The sequence below is a fragment of the Euprymna scolopes genome, chromosome 36 (assembly GCF_053919585.1).
Source record: "Euprymna scolopes isolate OS-2025 chromosome 36, ASM5391958v1, whole genome shotgun sequence".
In the NCBI taxonomy this organism is placed as follows: domain Eukaryota; kingdom Metazoa; phylum Mollusca; class Cephalopoda; order Sepiida; family Sepiolidae; genus Euprymna; species Euprymna scolopes.
Genome location: NC_136517.1, coordinates 40111450 through 40125824, shown reverse-complemented (window position 1 = coordinate 40125824; position 14375 = coordinate 40111450).

Below are 14375 nucleotides of genomic sequence, written 5' to 3'. Positions count from 1 at the left end.
CTGACTACGAAAACTCTGCATCATCTGACTACGAAAACTCTGCATCATCTGACTACGAAAACTCTGCATCATCTGACTACGAAAACTCTGCATCATCTGACTACGAAAACTCTGCATCATCTGACTACGAAAACTCTGCATCATCTGACTACGAAAACTCTGCATCATCTGACTACGAAAACTCTGCATCATCTGACTACGAAAACTCTGCATCATCTGACTACGAAAACTCTGCATCATCTGACTACGAAAACTCTGCATCATCTGACTACGAAAACTCTGCATCATCTGACTACGAAAACTCTGCATCATCTGACTACGAAAACTCTGCATCATCTGACTACGAAAACTCTGCATCATCTGACTACGAAAACTCTGCATCATCTGACTACGAAAACTCTGCATCATCTGACTACGAAAACTCTGCATCATCTGACTACGAAAACTCTGCATCATCTGACTACGAAAACTCTGCATCATCTGACTACGAACACTCTGCATCATCTGACTACGAAAACTCTGCATCATCTGACTACGAAAACTCTGCATCATCTTACTACGAACACTCTGCATCATCTGACTACGAACACTCTGCATCATCTGACTACGAAAACTCTGCATCATCTGACTACGAAAACTCTGCATCATCTTACTACGAACACTCTGCATCATCTGACTACGAAAACTCTGCATCATCTGACTACGAAAACTCTGCATCATCTGACTACGAAAACTCTGCATCATCTGACTACGAAAACTCTGCATCATCTGACTACGAAAACTCTGCATCATCTGACTACGAAAACTCTGCATCATCTGACTACGAAAACTCTGCATCATCTGACTACGAAAACTCTGCATCATCTGACTACGAAAACTCTGCATCATCTGACTACGAAAACTCTGCATCATCTGACTACGAAAACTCTGCATCATCTGACTACGAAAACTCTGCATCATCTGACTACGAAAACTCTGCATCATCTGACTACGAAAACTCTGCATCATCTGACTACGAAAACTCTGCATCATCTGACTACGAAAACTCTGCATCATCTGACTACGAAAACTCTGCATCATCTGACTACGAAAACTCTGCATCATCTGACTACGAACACTCTGCATCATCTGACTACGAAAACTCTGCATCATCTGACTACGAAAACTCTGCATCATCTTACTACGAAAACTCTGCATCATCTGACTACGAAAACTCTGCATCATCTGACTACGAAAACTCTGCATCATCTGACTACGAAAACTCTGCATCATCTGACTACGAAAACTCTGCATCATCTTACTACGAAAACTCTGCATCATCTGACTACGAAAACTCTGCATCATCTGACTACGAAAACTCTGCATCATCTGACTACGAAAACTCTGCATCATCTGACTACGAAAACTCTGCATCATCTGACTACGAAAACTCTGCATCATCTGACTACGAAAACTCTGCATCATCTGACTACGAAAACTCTGCATCATCTGACTACGAAAACTCTGCATCATCTGACTACGAAAACTCTGCATCATCTGACTACGAAAACTCTGCATCATCTGACTACGAAAACTCTGCATCATCTGACTACGAAAACTCTGCATCATCTGACTACGAAAACTCTGCATCATCTGACTACGAAAACTCTGCATCATCTGACTACGAAAACTCTGCATCATCTGACTACGAAAACTCTGCATCATCTGACTACGAAAACTCTGCATCATCTGACTACGAAAACTCTGCATCATCTGACTACGAAAACTCTGCATCATCTGACTACGAAAACTCTGCATCATCTGACTACGAAAACTCTGCATCATCTGACTACGAAAACTCTGCATCATCTGACTACGAAAACTCTGCATCATCTGACTACGAAAACTCTGCATCATCTGACTACGAAAACTCTGCATCATCTGACTACGAAAACTCTGCATCATCTGACTACGAAAACTCTGCATCATCTGACTACGAAAACTCTGCATCATCTGACTACGAAAACTCTGCATCATCGGACTACGAAAACTCTGCATCATCTGACTACGAAAACTCTGCATCATCTGACTACGAAAACTCTGCATCATCTGACTACGAAAACTCTGCATCATCTGACTACGAAAACTCTGCATCATCTGACTACGAAAACTCTGCATGATCTGACTACGAATACTCTGCATAATCTTACTGCGAAAACTCTGCATCATCTGGCTACGAAAACTCTGCATCATCTGACTACGAAAACTCTGCATCATCGGACTACGAAAACTCTGCATCATCTGACTACGAAAACTCTGCATCATCTGACTACGAAAACTCTGCATCATCTGACTACGAAAACTCTGCATCATCTGACTACGAAAACTCTGCATCATCGGACTACGAAAACTCTGCATCATCTGACTACGAAAACTCTGCATCATCTGACTACGAAAACTCTGCATCATCTGACTACGAAAACTCTGCATCATCTGACTACGAAAACTCTGCATCATCTGACTACGAAAACTCTGCATCATCTGACTACGAAAACTCTGCATCATCGGACTACGAAAACTCTGCATCATCTGACTACGAAAACTCTGCATTATCTGACTACGAACACTCTGCATCATCTGACTACGAAAACTCTGCATCATCGGACTACGAAAACTCTGCATCATCGGACTACGAAAACTCTGCATCATCTGACTACGAAAACTCTGCATCATCTGACTACGAAAACTCTGCATCATCTGACTACGAAAACTCTGCATCATCGGACTACGAAAACTCTGCATCATCTGACTACGAAAACTCTGCATCATCTGACTACGAAAACTCTGCATCATCTGACTACGAAAACTCTGCATCATCGGACTACGAAAACTCTGCATCATCGGACTACGAAAACTCTGCATCATCTGACTACGAAAACTCTGCATCATCTGACTACGAAAACTCTGCATCATCTGACTACGAAAACTCTGCATCATCGGACTACGAAAACTCTGCATCATCTGACTACGAAAACTCTGCATCATCTGACTACGAAAACTCTGCATCATCTGACTACGAAAACTCTGCATCATCGGACTACGAAAACTCTGCATCATCGGACTACGAAAACTCTGCATCATCTGACTACGAAAACTCTGCATCATCTGACTACGAAAACTCTGCATCATCTGACTACGAAAACTCTGCATCATCTGACTACGAAAACTCTGCATCATCGGACTACGAAAACTCTGCATCATCTGACTACGAAAACTCTGCATCATCTGACTACGAAAACTCTGCATCATCTGACTACGAAAACTCTGCATGATCTGACTACGAATACTCTGCATAATCTTACTGCGAAAACTCTGCATCATCTGGCTACGAACACTCTGCATCATCTGACTACGAAAACTCTGCATCATCTGACTACGAAAACTCTGCATCATCGGACTACGAAAACTCTGCATCATCGGACTACGAAAACTCTGCATCATCTGACTACGAAAACTCTGCATCATCGGACTACGAAAACTCTGCATCATCTGACTACGAAAACTCTGCATCATCGGACTACGAAAACTCTGCATCATCTGACTACGAAAACTCTGCATCATCTGACTACGAAAACTCTGCATCATCGGACTACGAAAACTCTGCATCATCGGACTACGAAAACTCTGCATCATCTGACTACGAAAACTCTGCATCATCTGACTACGAAAACTCTGCATCATCTGACTACGAAAACTCTGCATCATCTGACTACGAAAACTCTGCATCATCGGACTACGAAAACTCTGCATCATCTGACTACGAAAACTCTGCATCATCGGACTACGAAAACTCTGCATCATCTGACTACGAAAACTCTGCATCATCTGACTACGAAAACTCTGCATCATCTGACTACGAAAACTCTGCATCATCTGACTACGAAAACTCTGCATCATCGGACTACGAAAACTCTGCATCATCGGACTACGAAAACTCTGCATCATCGGACTACGAAAACTCTGCATCATCGGACTACGAAAACTCTGCATCATCGGACTACGAAAACTCTGCATCATCGGACTACGAAAACTCTGCATCATCTGACTACGAAAACTCTGCATCATCGGACTACGAAAACTCTGCATCATCTGACTACGAAAACTCTGCATCATCGGACTACGAAAACTCTGCATCATCTGACTACGAAAACTCTGCATCATCGGACTACGAAAACTCTGCATCATCTGACTACGAAAACTCTGCATGATCTGACTACGAAAACTCTGCATCATCTGACTACGAAAACTCTGCATCATCTGACTACGAAAACTCTGCATCATCTGACTACGAAAACTCTGCATCATCGGACTACGAAAACTCTGCATCATCTGACTACGAAAACTCTGCATCATCTGACTACGAAAACTCTGCATCATCTGACTACGAAAACTCTGCATCATCTGACTACGAAAACTCTGCATCATCTGACTACGAAAACTCTGCATCATCTGACTACGAAAACTCTGCATCATCTGACTACGAAAACTCTGCATCATCTGACTACGAAAACTCTGCATCATCGGACTACGAAAACTCTGCATCATCTGACTACGAAAACTCTGCATGATCTGACTACGAAAACTCTGCATCATCGGACTACGAAAACTCTGCATCATCGGACTACGAAAACTCTGCATGATCTGACTACGAAAACTCTGCATCATCGGACTACGAAAACTCTGCATCATCTGACTACGAAAACTCTGCATCATCGGACTACGAAAACTCTGCATCATCTGACTACGAAAACTCTGCATGATCTGACTACGAAAACTCTGCATCATCGGACTACGAAAACTCTGCATCATCTGACTACGAAAACTCTGCATGATCTGACTACGAAAACTCTGCATCATCGGACTACGAAAACTCTGCATCATCTGACTACGAAAACTCTGCATCATCTGACTACGAAAACTCTGCATCATCTGACTACGAAAACTCTGCATCATCTGACTACGAAAACTCTGCATCATCTGACTACGAAAACTCTGCATCATCGGACTACGAAAACTCTGCATCATCGGACTACGAAAACTCTGCATCATCGGACTACGAAAACTCTGCATCATCGGACTACGAAAACTCTGCATCATCTGACTACGAAAACTCTGCATCATCTGACTACGAAAACTCTGCATCATCGGACTACGAAAACTCTGCATCATCTGACTACGAAAACTCTGCATCATCGGACTACGAAAACTCTGCATCATCTGACTACGAAAACTCTGCATCATCTGACTACGAAAACTCTGCATCATCTGACTACGAAAACTCTGCATCATCTGACTACGAAAACTCTGCATCATCGGACTACGAAAACTCTGCATCATCGGACTACGAAAACTCTGCATCATCTGACTACGAAAACTCTGCATCATCTGACTACGAAAACTCTGCATCATCTGACTACGAAAACTCTGCATCATCTGACTACGAAAACTCTGCATCATCTGACTACGAAAACTCTGCATCATCTGACTACGAAAACTCTGCATCATCTGACTACGAAAACTCTGCATCATCTGACTACGAAAACTCTGCATCATCTGACTACGAAAACTCTGCATCATCGGACTACGAAAACTCTGCATCATCTGACTACGAAAACTCTGCATCATCTGACTACGAAAACTCTGCATCATCGGACTACGAAAACTCTGCATCATCGGACTACGAAAACTCTGCATCATCTGACTACGAAAACTCTGCATCATCGGACTACGAAAACTCTGCATCATCTGACTTCGAAAACTCTGCATCATCGGACTACGACAACTCTGCATCATCGGACTACGAAAACTCTGCATCATCTGACTACGAAAACTCTGCATCATCGGACTACGAAAACTCTGCATCATCGGACTACGAAAACTCTGCATCATCTGACTACGAAAACTCTGCATCATCTGACTACGAAAACTCTGCATGATCTGACTACGAAAACTCTGCATCATCTGACTACGAAAACTCTGCATCATCGGACTACGAAAACTCTGCATCATCTGACTACGAAAACTCTGCATCATCGGACTACGAAAACTCTGCATCATCGGACTACGAAAACTCTGCATCATCTGACTACGAAAACTCTGCATCATCGGACTACGAAAACTCTGCATGATCTGACTACGAAAACTCTGCATGATCTGACTACGAAAACTCTGCATCATCGGACTACGAAAACTCTGCATCATCGGACTACGAAAACTCTGCATCATCTGACTACGAAAACTCTGCATCATCTGACTACGAAAACTCTGCATCATCGGACTACGAAAACTCTGCATCATCTGACTACGAAAACTCTGCATGATCTGACTACGAAAACTCTGCATGATCTGACTACGAAAACTCTGCATCATCTGACTACGAAAACTCTGCATCATCTGACTACGAAAACTCTGCATCATCGGACTACGAAAACTCTGCATCATCGGACTACGAAAACTCTGCATCATCGGACTACGAAAACTCTGCATCATCGGACTACGAAAACTCTGCATCATCTGACTACGAAAACTCTGCATCATCTGACTTCGAAAACTCTGCATCATCGGACTACGACAACTCTGCATCATCGGACTACGAAAACTCTGCATCATCGGACTACGAAAACTCTGCATCATCTGACTACGAAAACTCTGCATCATCGGACTACGAAAACTCTGCATCATCGGACTACGAAAACTCTGCATCATCTGACTACGAAAACTCTGCATCATCGGACTACGAAAACTCTGCATCATCTGACTACGAAAACTCTGCATGATCTGACTACGAAAACTCTGCATCATCTGACTACGAAAACTCTGCATCATCTGACTACGAAAACTCTGCATCATCGGACTACGACAACTCTGCATCATCGGACTACGAAAACTCTGCATCATCGGACTACGAAAACTCTGCATGATCTGACTACGAAAACTCTGCATCATCGGACTACGAAAACTCTGCATCATCGGACTACGAAAACTCTGCATCATCTGACTACGAAAACTCTGCATCATCTGACTACGAAAACTCTGCATCATCGGACTACGAAAACTCTGCATCATCTGACTACGAAAACTCTGCATCATCTGACTACGAAAACTCTGCATCATCTGACTACGAAAACTCTGCATCATCTGACTTCGAAAACTCTGCATCATCTGACTACGAAAACTCTGCATCATCGGACTACGAAAACTCTGCATCATCTGACTTCGAAAACTCTGCATCATCGGACTACGACAACTCTGCATCATCGGACTACGAAAACTCTGCATCATCTGACTACGAAAACTCTGCATCATCGGACTACGAAAACTCTGCATCATCGGACTACGAAAACTCTGCATCATCTGACTACGAAAACTCTGCATCATCGGACTACGAAAACTCTGCATCATCGGACTACGAAAACTCTGCATGATCTGACTACGAAAACTCTGCATCATCTGACTACGAAAACTCTGCATCATCGGACTACGAAAACTCTGCATCATCTGACTTCGAAAACTCTGCATCATCGGACTACGAAAACTCTGCATCATCGGACTACGAAAACTCTGCATGATCTGACTACGAAAACTCTGCATCATCTGACTACGACAACTCTGCATCATCGGACTACGAAAACTCTGCATCATCGGACTACGAAAACTCTGCATCATCTGATTTCGAAAACTCTGCATCATCGGACTACGAAAACTCTGCATCATCTGACTTCGAAAACTCTGCATCATCGGACTACGACAACTCTGCATCATCGGACTACGAAAACTCTGCATCATCGGACTACGAAAACTCTGCATCATCTGACTTCGAAAACTCTGCATCATCGGACTACGAAAACTCTGCATCATCTGACTTCGAAAACTCTGCATCATCGGACTACGACAACTCTGCATCATCGGACTACGAAAACTCTGCATCATCGGACTACGAAAACTCTGCATCATCTGACTACGAAAACTCTGCATCATCTGACTACGAAAACTCTGCATCATCTGACTTCGAAAACTCTGCATCATCGGACTACGACAACTCTGCATCATCGGACTACGAAAACTCTGCATCATCGGACTACGAAAACTCTGCATCATCTGACTTCGAAAACTCTGCATCATCGGACTACGAAAACTCTGCATCATCTGACTTCGAAAACTCTGCATCATCGGACTACGACAACTCTGCATCATCGGACTACGAAAACTCTGCATCATCGGACTACGAAAACTCTGCATCATCTGACTTCGAAAACTCTGCATCATCGGACTACGAAAACTCTGCATCATCTGACTTCGAAAACTCTGCATCATCGGACTACGACAACTCTGCATCATCGGACTACGAAAACTCTGCATCATCGGACTACGAAAACTCTGCATCATCTGACTTCGAAAACTCTGCATCATCGGACTACGAAAACTCTGCATCATCTGACTTCGAAAACTCTGCATCATCGGACTACGACAACTCTGCATCATCGGACTACGAAAACTCTGCATCATCTGACTACGAAAACTCTGCATCATCTGACTACGAAAACTCTGCATCATCTGACTACGAAAACTCTGCATCATCTGACTACGAAAACTCTGCATCATCGGACTACGAAAACTCTGCATGATCTGACTACGAAAACTCTGCATCATCTGACTACGAAAACTCTGCATCATCGGACTACGAAAACTCTGCATCATCTGACTACGAAAACTCTGCATCATCTGACTACGAAAACTCTGCATCATCGGACTACGAAAACTCTGCATCATCGGACTACGAAAACTCTGCATCATCGGACTACGAAAACTCTGCATGATCTGACTACGAAAACTCTGCATCATCTGACTACGAAAACTCTGCATCATCGGACTACGAAAACTCTGCATCATCGGACTACGAAAACTCTGCATCATCGGACTACGAAAACTCTGCATCATCTGACTACGAAAACTCTGCATCATCTGACTACGAAAACTCTGCATCATCTGACTACGAAAACTCTGCATCATCGGACTACGAAAACTCTGCATCATCGGACTACGAAAACTCTGCATCATCGGACTACGAAAACTCTGCATCATCGGACTACGAAAACTCTGCATCATCGGACTACGAAAACTCTGCATCATCGGACTACGAAAACTCTGCATCATCTGACTACGAAAACTCTGCATCATCTGACTACGAAAACTCTGCATCATCTGACTACGAAAACTCTGCATCATCTGACTACGAAAACTCTGCATCATCGGACTACGAAAACTCTGCATGATCTGACTACGAAAACTCTGCATCATCGGACTACGAAAACTCTGCATCATCGGACTACGAAAACTCTGCATCATCGGACTACGAAAACTCTGCATCATCTGACTACGAAAACTCTGCATCATCTGACTACGAAAACTCTGCATCATCGGACTACGAAAACTCTGCATGATCTGACTACGAAAACTCTGCATCATCTGACTACGAAAACTCTGCATCATCGGACTACGAAAACTCTGCATCATCTGACTACGAAAACTCTGCATGATCTGACTACGAAAACTCTGCATCATCTGACTACGAAAACTCTGCATCATCGGACTACGAAAACTCTGCATCATCTGACTACGAAAACTCTGCATCATCTGACTACGAAAACTCTGCATCATCTGACTACGAAAACTCTGCATCATCTGACTACGAAAACTCTGCATCATCTGACTACGAAAACTCTGCATCATCGGACTACGAAAACTCTGCATCATCGGACTACGAAAACTCTGCATCATCGGACTACGAAAACTCTGCATGATCTGACTACGAAAACTCTGCATCATCTGACTACGAAAACTCTGCATCATCGGACTACGAAAACTCTGCATCATCGGACTACGAAAACTCTGCATCATCGGACTACGAAAACTCTGCATCATCTGACTACGAAAACTCTGCATCATCTGACTACGAAAACTCTGCATCATCTGACTACGAAAACTCTGCATCATCGGACTACGAAAACTCTGCATCATCGGACTACGAAAACTCTGCATCATCGGACTACGAAAACTCTGCATCATCGGACTACGAAAACTCTGCATCATCGGACTACGAAAACTCTGCATCATCGGACTACGAAAACTCTGCATCATCTGACTACGAAAACTCTGCATCATCTGACTACGAAAACTCTGCATCATCGGACTACGAAAACTCTGCATCATCGGACTACGAAAACTCTGCATCATCGGACTACGAAAACTCTGCATCATCGGACTACGAAAACTCTGCATCATCTGACTACGAAAACTCTGCATCATCTGACTACGAAAACTCTGCATCATCGGACTACGAAAACTCTGCATCATCGGACTACGAAAACTCTGCATCATCTGACTACGAAAACTCTGCATCATCTGACTACGAAAACTCTGCATCATCGGACTACGAAAACTCTGCATGATCTGACTACGAAAACTCTGCATCATCTGACTACGAAAACTCTGCATCATCGGACTACGAAAACTCTGCATCATCTGACTACGAAAACTCTGCATGATCTGACTACGAAAACTCTGCATCATCTGACTACGAAAACTCTGCATCATCGGACTACGAAAACTCTGCATCATCTGACTACGAAAACTCTGCATCATCTGACTACGAAAACTCTGCATCATCTGACTACGAAAACTCTGCATCATCTGACTACGAAAACTCTGCATCATCTGACTACGAAAACTCTGCATCATCGGACTACGAAAACTCTGCATCATCGGACTACGAAAACTCTGCATCATCGGACTACGAAAACTCTGCATGATCTGACTACGAAAACTCTGCATCATCTGACTACGAAAACTCTGCATCATCGGACTACGAAAACTCTGCATCATCGGACTACGAAAACTCTGCATCATCGGACTACGAAAACTCTGCATCATCTGACTACGAAAACTCTGCATCATCTGACTACGAAAACTCTGCATCATCTGACTACGAAAACTCTGCATCATCGGACTACGAAAACTCTGCATCATCGGACTACGAAAACTCTGCATCATCGGACTACGAAAACTCTGCATCATCGGACTACGAAAACTCTGCATCATCGGACTACGAAAACTCTGCATCATCGGACTACGAAAACTCTGCATCATCTGACTACGAAAACTCTGCATCATCTGACTACGAAAACTCTGCATCATCTGACTACGAAAACTCTGCATGATCTGACTACGAAAACTCTGCATGATCTGACTACGAAAACTCTGCATCATCTGACTACGAAAACTCTGCATCATCTGACTACGAAAACTCTGCATCATCGGACTACGAAAACTCTGCATCATCGGACTACGAAAACTCTGCATCATCGGACTACGAAAACTCTGCATCATCTGACTACGAAAACTCTGCATCATCGGACTACGAAAACTCTGCATCATCTGACTACGAAAACTCTGCATCATCGGACTACGAAAACTCTGCATCATCTGACTACGAAAACTCTGCATCATCGGACTACGAAAACTCTGCATCATCTGACTACGAAAACTCTGCATCATCGGACTACGAAAACTCTGCATCATCTGACTACGAAAACTCTGCATCATCGGACTACGAAAACTCTGCATCATCGGACTACGAAAACTCTGCATCATCTGACTACGAAAACTCTGCATCATCGGACTACGAAAACTCTGCATCATCTGACTACGAAAACTCTGCATCATCTGACTACGAAAACTCTGCATCATCGGACTACGAAAACTCTGCATCATCTGACTACGAAAACTCTGCATCATCGGACTACGAAAACTCTGCATCATCTGACTACGAAAACTCTGCATCATCGGACTACGAAAACTCTGCATCATCGGACTACGAAAACTCTGCATCATCGGACTACGAAAACTCTGCATCATCGGACTACGAAAACTCTGCATCATCGGACTACGAAAACTCTGCATGATCTGACTACGAAAACTCTGCATCATCTGACTACGAAAACTCTGCATCATCGGACTACGAAAACCCTGCATCATCGGACTACGAAAACTCTGCATCATCTGACTACGAAAACTCTGCATCATCGGACTACGAAAACTCTGCATCATCGGACTACGAAAACTCTGCATCATCTGACTACGAAAACTCTGCATCATCGGACTACGAAAACTCTGCATCATCTGACTACGAAAACTCTGCATCATCGGACTACGAAAACTCTGCATCATCTGACTACGAAAACTCTGCATCATCGGACTACGAAAACTCTGCATCATCGGACTACGAAAACTCTGCATCATCGGACTACGAAAACTCTGCATCATCGGACTACGAAAACTCTGCATCATCGGACTACGAAAACTCTGCATCATCTGACTACGAAAACTCTGCATCATCTGACTACGAAAACTCTGCATCATCTGACTACGAAAACTCTGCATGATCTGACTACGAAAACTCTGCATCATCGGACTACGAAAACTCTGCATCATCGGACTACGAAAACCCTGCATCATCGGACTACGAAAACTCTGCATCATCTGACTACGAAAACTCTGCATCATCTGACTACGAAAACTCTGCATCATCGGACTACGAAAACTCTGCATCATCTGACTACGAAAACTCTGCATCATCGGACTACGAAAACCCTGCATCATCGGACTACGAAAACTCTGCATCATCTGACTACGAAAACTCTGCATCATCTGACTACGAAAACTCTGCATAATCGGACTACGAAAACTCTGCATCATCTGACTACGAAAACTCTGCATCATCGGACTACGAAAACTCTGCATCATCGGACTACGAAAACTCTGCATCATCGGACTACGAAAACTCTGCATCATCGGACTACGAAAACTCTGCATCATCTGACTACGAAAACTCTGCATCATCTGACTACGAAAACTCTGCATCATCTGACTACGAAAACTCTGCATGATCTGACTACGAAAACTCTGCATCATCTGACTACGAAAACTCTGCATCATCGGACTACGAAAACCCTGCATCATCGGACTACGAAAACTCTGCATCATCTGACTACGAAAACTCTGCATCATCTGACTACGAAAACTCTGCATCATCGGACTACGAAAACTCTGCATCATCTGACTACGAAAACTCTGCATCATCTGACTACGAAAACTCTGCATCATCGGACTACGAAAACTCTGCATCATCTGACTACGAAAACTCTGCATCATCGGACTACGAAAACTCTGCATCATCGGACTACGAAAACTCTGCATCATCTGACTACGAAAACTCTGCATCATCGGACTACGAAAACTCTGCATCATCTGACTACGAAAACTCTGCATCATCTGACTACGAAAACTCTGCATCATCGGACTACGAAAACTCTGCATCATCTGACTACGAAAACTCTGCATCATCGGACTACGAAAACTCTGCATCATCTGACTACGAAAACTCTGCATCATCGGACTACGAAAACTCTGCATCATCGGACTACGAAAACTCTGCATCATCGGACTACGAAAACTCTGCATCATCGGACTACGAAAACTCTGCATCATCGGACTACGAAAACTCTGCATGATCTGACTACGAAAACTCTGCATCATCTGACTACGAAAACTCTGCATCATCGGACTACGAAAACCCTGCATCATCGGACTACGAAAACTCTGCATCATCTGACTACGAAAACTCTGCATCATCTGACTACGAAAACTCTGCATCATCGGACTACGAAAACTCTGCATCATCTGACTACGAAAACTCTGCATCATCTGACTACGAAAACTCTGCATCATCGGACTACGAAAACTCTGCATCATCTGACTACGAAAACTCTGCATCATCGGACTACGAAAACTCTGCATCATCGGACTACGAAAACTCTGCATCATCTGACTACGAAAACTCTGCATCATCGGACTACGAAAACTCTGCATCATCTGACTACGAAAACTCTGCATCATCTGACTACGAAAACTCTGCATCATCTGACTACGAAAACTCTGCATCATCTGACTACGAAAACTCTGCATCATCTGACTACGAAAACTCTGCATCATCTGACTTCGAAAACTCTGCATCATCGGACTACGAAAACTCTGCATCATCGGACTACGAAAACTCTGCATCATCGGACTACGAAAACTCTTCATCATCTGACTACGAAAACTCTGCATCATCTGACTACGAAAACTCTGCATCATCTGACTACGAAAACTCTGCATCATCGGACTTAATGACTATCACTTTTCAAGCATCTCGACAATTTTCTGCGTAGGAAATGCTTCAAAAACTTAAGCGATATATAAAAAAATACGCCTTCAGCGACTTCATCGCCAGCAGAACG